Source organism: Gavialis gangeticus, unplaced genomic scaffold (assembly GCF_001723915.1).
Source record: "Gavialis gangeticus isolate Ggan-Ray unplaced genomic scaffold, GavGan_comp1, whole genome shotgun sequence".
In the NCBI taxonomy this organism is placed as follows: Eukaryota; Metazoa; Chordata; order Crocodylia; family Gavialidae; genus Gavialis; species Gavialis gangeticus.
In genome coordinates this window covers 29,915,885-29,924,196 of record NW_017729033.1, presented here as the reverse complement: position 1 = coordinate 29,924,196, position 8,312 = coordinate 29,915,885, and the positions used below count along the sequence as shown (strand labels likewise).

The window sequence follows — 8,312 nt, the reverse complement described above, 5'->3', positions numbered from 1 at the left end:
AGCTCCTAAAAGAATAGCACATCTTTGCTTTTACCTTTGTTCCATGAGTGGCACTCATCCTGAAGCCTTATGTCTCCTGGTACCAAATGAGCCAATCTTGCCTTTTTAATTAACTACTTAATTGCATTAGCTGGATGACAGCAACATCAGCAAAAAAAACTAAATCAAGCCAGCACAATGAAAGTGTGTCCAGGCACTACTTCATTCTTGGATTCAGTCTTTAACTCTTGTTCAAACTGCAACCACTGTTAATTGATAAAGACTTTTGAAATCTACCGCCCAGAAGGTCTAGGCCTTAAAGATGAAGAAACCACCCTCAAAGACAAATTCTTCCCTAAGTAATTCTATTGACTAGAGTGGAATTAAACCAGCAACAAATTTGGCTTTTAGTCACTCACCAGAGTTCTCAGAGCTCCACAACTCATGACAGCTTGCACCCAAACCTAGGGTAGCACATGGGCCTGGAGAGGACTATGCATCTTGCTCCAAGGAGCTATCAGAAATGGTCTCTTACGTTCCAAATCCACCTGTATTTCTATATGCTGTTCATAAAGATGTGTTATGTAAAAGATGCTGGGCTCAATGCAATAAAACTGAAGGTGTTAAGCTATGCTGGCATACTGAATCAGTTCAGAGTGAGTACACGCTGCTGCTAAGCCTTATAAAATACCCTAGAGAGTGCAAGAAGACATGGCTCTGTTTGAAAGAGAAGGTTTAAAAGCCATAGGCTGATACTTGTATTCTCTTTGACTAACAGAATCCCAGCAACAAAACATCCTGAATCGACGGCGTGGAGGATTTCAAAAGCCACTTTCCATTGAAAGGCAATAAAAGTAAGATGCCCAATGTTCCTTTATGCCTTTGAAAAATCTCCCCCTGGAAAGTTAATTCCTTTATACACAATTCACAGATAAGCTTTTTAATGGAAGCAGTCAGCTCCATAACCAGGCAAGTTACAAAATATTTAAGCTATTTTGGTTTTAGCAAAGCACTGACAAAAAAAGGAGTGTTTTTTAAAAGAAAGTTAGAGGCAAAAGTAGAACCATCTCCTTCCCAAGCATGTGTGCGCAAAGTCCTTCTCAAAAGGGTAAAAGAAAGGCTCTACATGGGAGTCCATACAGCTCTGTCTGTTTAAAAAGGTCTGTTCTTAACCAGCTTTCTTCCCTCTTCAGAATCCTCATGTCCAGGTTAATCTCTATAGGAAATATTTCCATAGCTAGTGCAAAAACTGAATCAACAAAGGGTGTCACTTGTAAATCATTCTCCTTGAGGCATCATTTCTGATAGCATACTAATGGAGTCCCCTGCCCAAAAACTTTTAAGCTTATTCTCCTAACAGATGTATTCTTATACACAGTAATTCATTTATGAAAGATTCTGTGGAACATAGCCACATCTTAAATTGGTACAAAGCCAATTTATTCATTCATGTTTATTCAATTAAAGATCTGATACTCATTTTTTCTGTTTTGGAGGCCTACCTTTCTATTAATCTACCAATTTCATTCCTTTCTCACAGAGACTAAAAAAAAGGTTATTCTGTACAAGCAAAACACATGGGGATTTCTTCAAAATAGATACCCTGTTTTATTGCTTTTCAAATATCAATACTGCAGGCACACTACACCCCATATTCTGGCAGAACAGCACTCATTGAGAGTTTCATTTGAGTAAGGACTGGGGAATGCAGCATCAAAGTTGTTCCACTGGGTGTCATTATATTTACCCTCCTTGGTGACACTTTTCTATTACACCAATTACAATTGAATTTTCCAAATCTCAGCAGGCTAGTCCCAGGAGTGATAAACACAGGGGGATAAAATAGCTGTCATCCAGCAGAGCTAGTTCATGTAATCAAAGAGCAGTTGTATTAAAACTATAGGGAAGCCCTCATCAGGTCACAAGGACAAATTTGATCTGGGGTAAGTAGGTACATCTCAGTAGAGTCTGAATTTGACTCTTTCTAAGGGTTGAGTGGAAAGAGCATTCCAGCAAAGAAGTTAGGCACAAGAGACAATAAACTAAAGTAACTGTGTCTGGATATTATTCTATCATCTTCTTCTCTGATTAATAAATTAGGATCAGCCTTAACTGCACTGCTTTTTCAATGTCAAATTACTTGAGGATTCACTTATCCCTTTAAATATAGCCTTGTGCTGGGGACAGTGTGAAGCCATTCCACCCCAGAAGCATGCCCTGCGCTGTATCTTGTGAAGTGTGACATACTCAGTTAGCAGACCTGTCCTCAGTAAAGGCATATGGATGGGTGAGGAGGGGAGAGGGCAAGTCTTACCTCCCAGACTCTCTGTACAGTCCCTTTGTCCTGCATGTGGCCCTTAAGTAAGCCACAGAGAGGATGGGTTAGGATGGTAAATGGTTACCAACTTTGCTAACTCTGCTTCTGCTCTGAGCAAAAGATTTTACTTAAATTTGGGGCCTGATTCAGCTTCCTCCCCCCACAAAATCAGTAAGAGGCCTGTTAACTTCAGCACATACGCAAACAAGCCCTTGTGCTACAACTCCCTCTACAAACAGGACATCTCCTACAATCCTAGGTTACATCTTGTCAGGCTAATACACAAGAAGGCTCAGTTGCAACAATTGGGGGTAACAGAGGGCACGTCTATACGTGGACATTTATACACCAAAAACTACTGCACAGTACAGGTTTGTGTCTATACATGCATGCCTGTACTGCACAATAACTATGGTGACTTACACAGATTTGGGCATAAACACTTGATTTGTTACTGCACAGTAACATACATGTAGACGCCTTACTGTGCAGGAACACTATGTGTGCGGACTGACTTGGAACTAACTTTAGTCCCAAGTCAGTCCACACACCGCGTTACTGCACTTGAACAGCTGCACCTGTAGATGCTGGCCTAAAAAACGCTGGCCTAAAAACCACAGTAAATTACTGTGCAGTAAATTCATGTGTAGACATGCCCAGAGGATGCTAGGGGTGCTAGTCCTTGTTAAAGTTTTTTCCCTACCTGCTACCAGTATCTCCAGCTTCCCTGGAGTTTACTTTTGGCTAATTGAGTTTCACCCAAGCCCTGATATCACTTGGATCCTTGCACTGTATATATACACACTAACTAGCTCCAGCAGAAAGGTTAGCATAGCCCTGTCATGGGTTCTTTTAACACTTATGTCATCTAGCCCTGAACCAGCATGAGAGCAATGATGTGTGAATTGCTGATGTCTGTCTGTGAAGACAAAGCCTTGAATCTCAGGAAGAGATTGTTCTTGGCAGCCCAGAGAATTAGATATCAAGTTGAGTATTCCCATACTGTTGCTGACTTAGCCCACAAGCTCCCTTAAGCACTTTTACAAATGCTAAAAAGAAGGGAAGGAGGTAAGACCTGGGGAAAGTGTACACAGTTGAAAGTTTACCCATCCTGACCCCCAGTGATCCGACTGAGAGGATTGTGACCCCAGCAGGAATAATCCATTATTATCTCTCACCTGGATTACTGTAATGTGTCCCTCTCTGGCCTCTCTGCTTCTCAGCTCTACACATTTCAAACAATGAACACACTACAGATAAAGTTATCTTCTTCCCCTTTTTCATGTTCCCCTTCCTGTCTCCTTTTTCACTGAGTTCAAACGCCCCTCTTCACTTTCAAGATTTCACAGTGTACCCACCTAAACCTTACCTTGCCCCTACTACACACCTATGGATTACACTCTGCCAGGTCCAGCTGAGTCCTAAGTTTCTTCATCTTCTTTTCTCCTCAAGCCTTTCTGGGTCATATTTCCAGCTGGCATTCTCTCCTCCTGAAAGATCCACTTTCCTCTTCCAGGTTTCCTTGCCTTGTGCAGGTTCCTCCTTAATACTCACTTCCTATGGCTACCACTCCACCACTCAACTTCCTTGCCCTTAAGCTTGTCCTCAACTGAACTCATATTGCAACAGTTAAAAATATAACTAGTAAGCTATTTGGCATACACTTTTAAATATTGAAATTGCAAGGTCATTTGTACCGGGACCTAGTCTTCTTGCATGCCTGGAATATATCAAGCTCTATAGAAATACAAGATAAAACTACAAACAATAGGGGTTTCAATGCTTCATAGCATGAGGGCAGTGTCCCAGATTCCCCAGCATATTTAAAGATACATTCTACATGGTATGAGGCAGTGGAGGCCAACGTTTTTGGTAGGCATGCTACAAATTAACCACTCTGCACTGCCCCAAGAGCCACTCCAGTCGCCTTCCCCTGCCTGATCTGTTCTGCATTCTTCTCCCAGCCCTGTGCTCCCTGCCTGTCCTGCTGCACTGCTTTCTGCTTCCTTCCCTGTGCCCCCTGCTTGATATGCTGCCTTTTTTCTGCTTGCCACCCTATCTCCTGATGCTGTGCTGTCTGTCCCCTCCCCAGTCTGCCATGTGCTACACACAGAGACTGCCCATTGCCACTCATTCCGCAGGTTATCTACCCTGGTATAGGTATAGACTTTGGTATGTATAAACACAAAGTTAAAGGTGATGGGCAAGGGAATGTACACAGGAGATCAAAGACCATGCTAAATGAGCCCTGCCTAATACCCAGAAATGGCCTAGGAAGGTCATACAAAAGTTGACTTAGTTTCATGCTGTACATTGTGCATCAACTTTTTCTTGAACACCTTCCATTCTCTCTACCTCTCCTGTCCATTCTTTACTCTTCACTCAAGAGCAAATGAGGGTGCTCATCAAAGCCTTGAGACTTACTGTCACCATGCAGATGAATATGTGAAGTACTTATGTTTATGTAGATCAGCTCATAGCCTCTGCTCACGCTGCATTTGGAGCACACCTTCGCATTCCCTACAGTACACCATGGAGAATTTTAGTCATGTTAATAGAACCCATAGAAGTCTACCAGGCACTTCAAAGCCATAGAAAGATAGAGTCCTTGCTCAAAAATTCTCACAAGCAAAAGGGCTGGATTTTGTCATAAGGGTACTGCAGTAGAGCACTTAAGAGAGAAGTGACATTTGTCATGCGACTGGCTCCCTGAAAGTGCTCTACAGACATGCAGTGACACATGTCCATTTAAAAATAGCTGATCATTCAAAAAATTAACCCTCATCTAATAAGGGATCAGATGAAGGTGCTCCAAAGTCGAATGTCTTAGGGAACTTCTGTAATCCCTGTGTGCGATGGGGACTGGGCTGGTGCTGTCTAAAAGAAGGGAGAAGGGAGGGGGAGGGAGCTGCAGGCGGAGGCTTGCCCGGCCTAAGCAGGAGGGGGGCACATGGATTGGAGCCCCCCTGCCTCACAGCCCCCCTTCACCCCCTCCTTCAGTTTAGGCCAGGCTCCCCCTCCATCTCCCCCTTCTCCCCTCCACTCTGCAGACAGCACAAGCCCAGGCCCAATCACACACAGGGACACAGGGATTGACAGAGGTTCCCTAAGGCACTCTACATTAGAGAGCACTGGAATTGGGTGGTGGGGAGAGAGGGGCTTCATCAGCCCAATTGCAGGACAGGCAGCCAGGCTCGATCCTCCCCATATAGACGGACGTCTGTTGGGTTGGGGGTCACTCTAACTTGCGGCACTATATGCAAAGTGCCATGAGTTAGAGAGGGAACCTGCATGTCTGTCAGTGCGCAAGGTGTCTCATTACAGCTCCAAAGGTGCAACTTTGACCTCTGCTCCGAACTTTTGCTGCTTCAACTTGGCAAAGCAATAAACGGGTGCATGGTCATTCAAGCTAAGGCAGTCAGATATGATGCTAATCACATCCTATCAGAGAAATATGTATGTCTTTCTCACTCTAGCCCAGTGGGTCCCTAGACATGGATGAGCCTTTTTGACCCTCCCACATGAAGCCTTTCACTGATATACCACACCAAGCTGAGCGGATGAGCAGGAAGCAGACAGAGAAGAAGGTTCTGGAGTTCAGGCAGATGACCACCTTAGTGATTCATTTCAGTATGTCTTTATAAAGTATATTAAAAGTAAGGAACAGATTTATAAAAAAGAGATACATATTAGACAGTGAATCCTTTTCACACACTTGTGGGCACTGCAGAGGAGGTAAAGTTCCAGTGGCTTAAAATGAGCAAAGTCTTGACAGAAGAGACCAGTTAGAGCAGCGGGGCTGGCTTAGAAACACTTGGGAGAGAAATGAATGAAGGCAGACAAAAACTGGAACCACTGATGGTGTGCAGGACTCAGGAAGGGATATGATACACTGAATATTGCCCATTTCAACCACCCTAGTAGAAGATGCCAAACAACAGAGTGAAGTCATCTGACTTCCCTTGTACACCCAACAAAGTCCTACAGACTTCAATAGGAGGTTGTGATGCAGAAGGAATGGAAGATCAGCATGTTGGAAAGAAGTATTGACACTCCATAGCAAAAACTTTGGTATATAAGGTTGAGGGCCAACTCATGCTGAAAACCAATTGACTGCAAAGAGAACAAGAGCTGGCAACAGGGGGAGAGAGTTAAGACATACCCAAAGGGCTGATTTTATTTGATTTTTGTATCACACTTTGACAATGATTTCACTCATATTTAATAAGCCCCATGGAGGCTTGAAGCTGCAATGGACTTTTACCAATTGTTTCCTTCCAGGAACTCACTATGCTACATTTGCTGCTAAGGGCTGTACTACGGGTTATTTAAGGATAAAAAAATATATTGTTTGGATGGGAGCACTTTTGAAACAGAAGTGTCCAGTAAGGAATATCCAGCATTAAGCAAACTGCTCAATTTGCTTTTTCTGAAGACAGAAAAAAAATTAAAATTAAGACAAAGAGGTATATTAAATGTGGGACAATGTTATTGTTTTTCACCTTTGATTTGGTCACTGAAAAAAAAAAATCACAGTAGGATTAATGAATATTCATTAGGAAAGGCTTTAGCACATTCTGTTTCTCATGCCAGCTCTTCTTTTTCTCTTGTCAGCACAAATTAGGAAAAAGTGAGAACTGAAAACATTAAAATGCACTGTAAATGTAGGGGCAAACAATTTCATGCTTCTGGTTTCTTTTTTTGCTCAAAACTGAGCAATGTCTACCTGCAGCTGGGCACCCTTTTACATAGTATTGTCACTGCAGAGGAAATGTAAGGCTCCAACCATCAGCTTCTACCTGTGCTAGGACAGTGGGTCACAACCTTGTTAGACTCAAGGAACGCCTTCGAAAAAAACAGCTCTTAGCTTTCACTCCTTTTTTGCATGCAGAAGAATAATGGACCAATTCTTCTCTTGCAAAAGTACCTCTGAAAGACCACAGTGGGTGAGCATGGTTTTGACACTATGGCTTCCTATTTGACATCTCTGGGTTCATCTTGTGAATCATGTGTAGGTGTTTACCCCCCTAACAATGCTAATATTGGTGGCAACACCCTGAGACACCCTTAAAAGGCTCTGGTAGTGTCCTGGTTTAAAAATCACTGTGGCAAGTACTGTACACTCAGGGCCATAGCAAGTGGGGGGAGGCCAGCAGAGTGACCGCCCCGGGACACAAAAGCAAAGGGGTGCCAACAGGCGCGGTGCAGCCAGGATGGGACATGGGCAGGACGGCGAGTGGCTTGTTTGGGGGGGTGCAGGGATGGGGGTGGCTCCTCCTGCTGGGTGCACTCCAGGGCAAGTGGGGAGGGGGGAGCATGTGTCCCCCAGATCTGTGCACGGGGTGAGGGCGGGCTGCTGCTGTGGGCTTTGCCCCATGCGCCAAACTTCCTTGCCATGCTACTGCGTACGCTTGCCCAGAGCACAGCCAGGCCCCACCTCACAGGTCCACAGAGAAAAACCGTAGATGGAAAACAGGCAGAGGGGCAGTGAGGGGGGAGCCCAGTGTCCTACAGCAAATTGATGACAGGGGCCCTTGCTGGTCAGTCCCTCCTGCCTCTCTCAGCATCAGGGAGGCTGTGCCACACCAGTGAGCAGGTTGGCATTAAGGGCCTGAGGGTGCCCAGTGACCAGAAGGGTTTAGAAGAACCTCAGAGCCCCCGGCCAAGCCCTGAAGGGCCCGCCCAGGCCCAGCCCTGACTGGAGCAAGGTCTGGCTGAGGTGTCAGCCCTGCCCTGAGGCTGCCATGTCTTCAGCCAGCGAGTCCTCACCCCCGCGCCGGGCGCTGCCCCGCCCCGAGCCCGGGAGCCGCCGGCCAGGCGGGAGCGCGCGTCGGACTCTCGGGGCTTGTCAAAGGCGCCAAGTGGCCGAGACCCCCAGGACCAGCCCCCGCCCTCGTGTGCAGCTCGGCCTCGGCCTCGGCCCCGCACCGGCAGCACCGCGGGTCGCAGCTGCAACCGGGAGAGACCCCGGGGGCCGCAGCCTTTGCAGCGCTCGGGCTCCCGCCCCGTTTCCAGC

General features: G+C 45.6%; 1 protein-coding gene across 4 annotated transcripts in view; it reads right to left on the bottom strand.

The window, feature by feature from the left end:
• Positions 1-8,312, bottom strand: part of CRMP1 (collapsin response mediator protein 1) — a 105,307-nt gene that overhangs the window by 83,152 nt on the left and 13,843 nt on the right. The window lies entirely within an intron of this gene.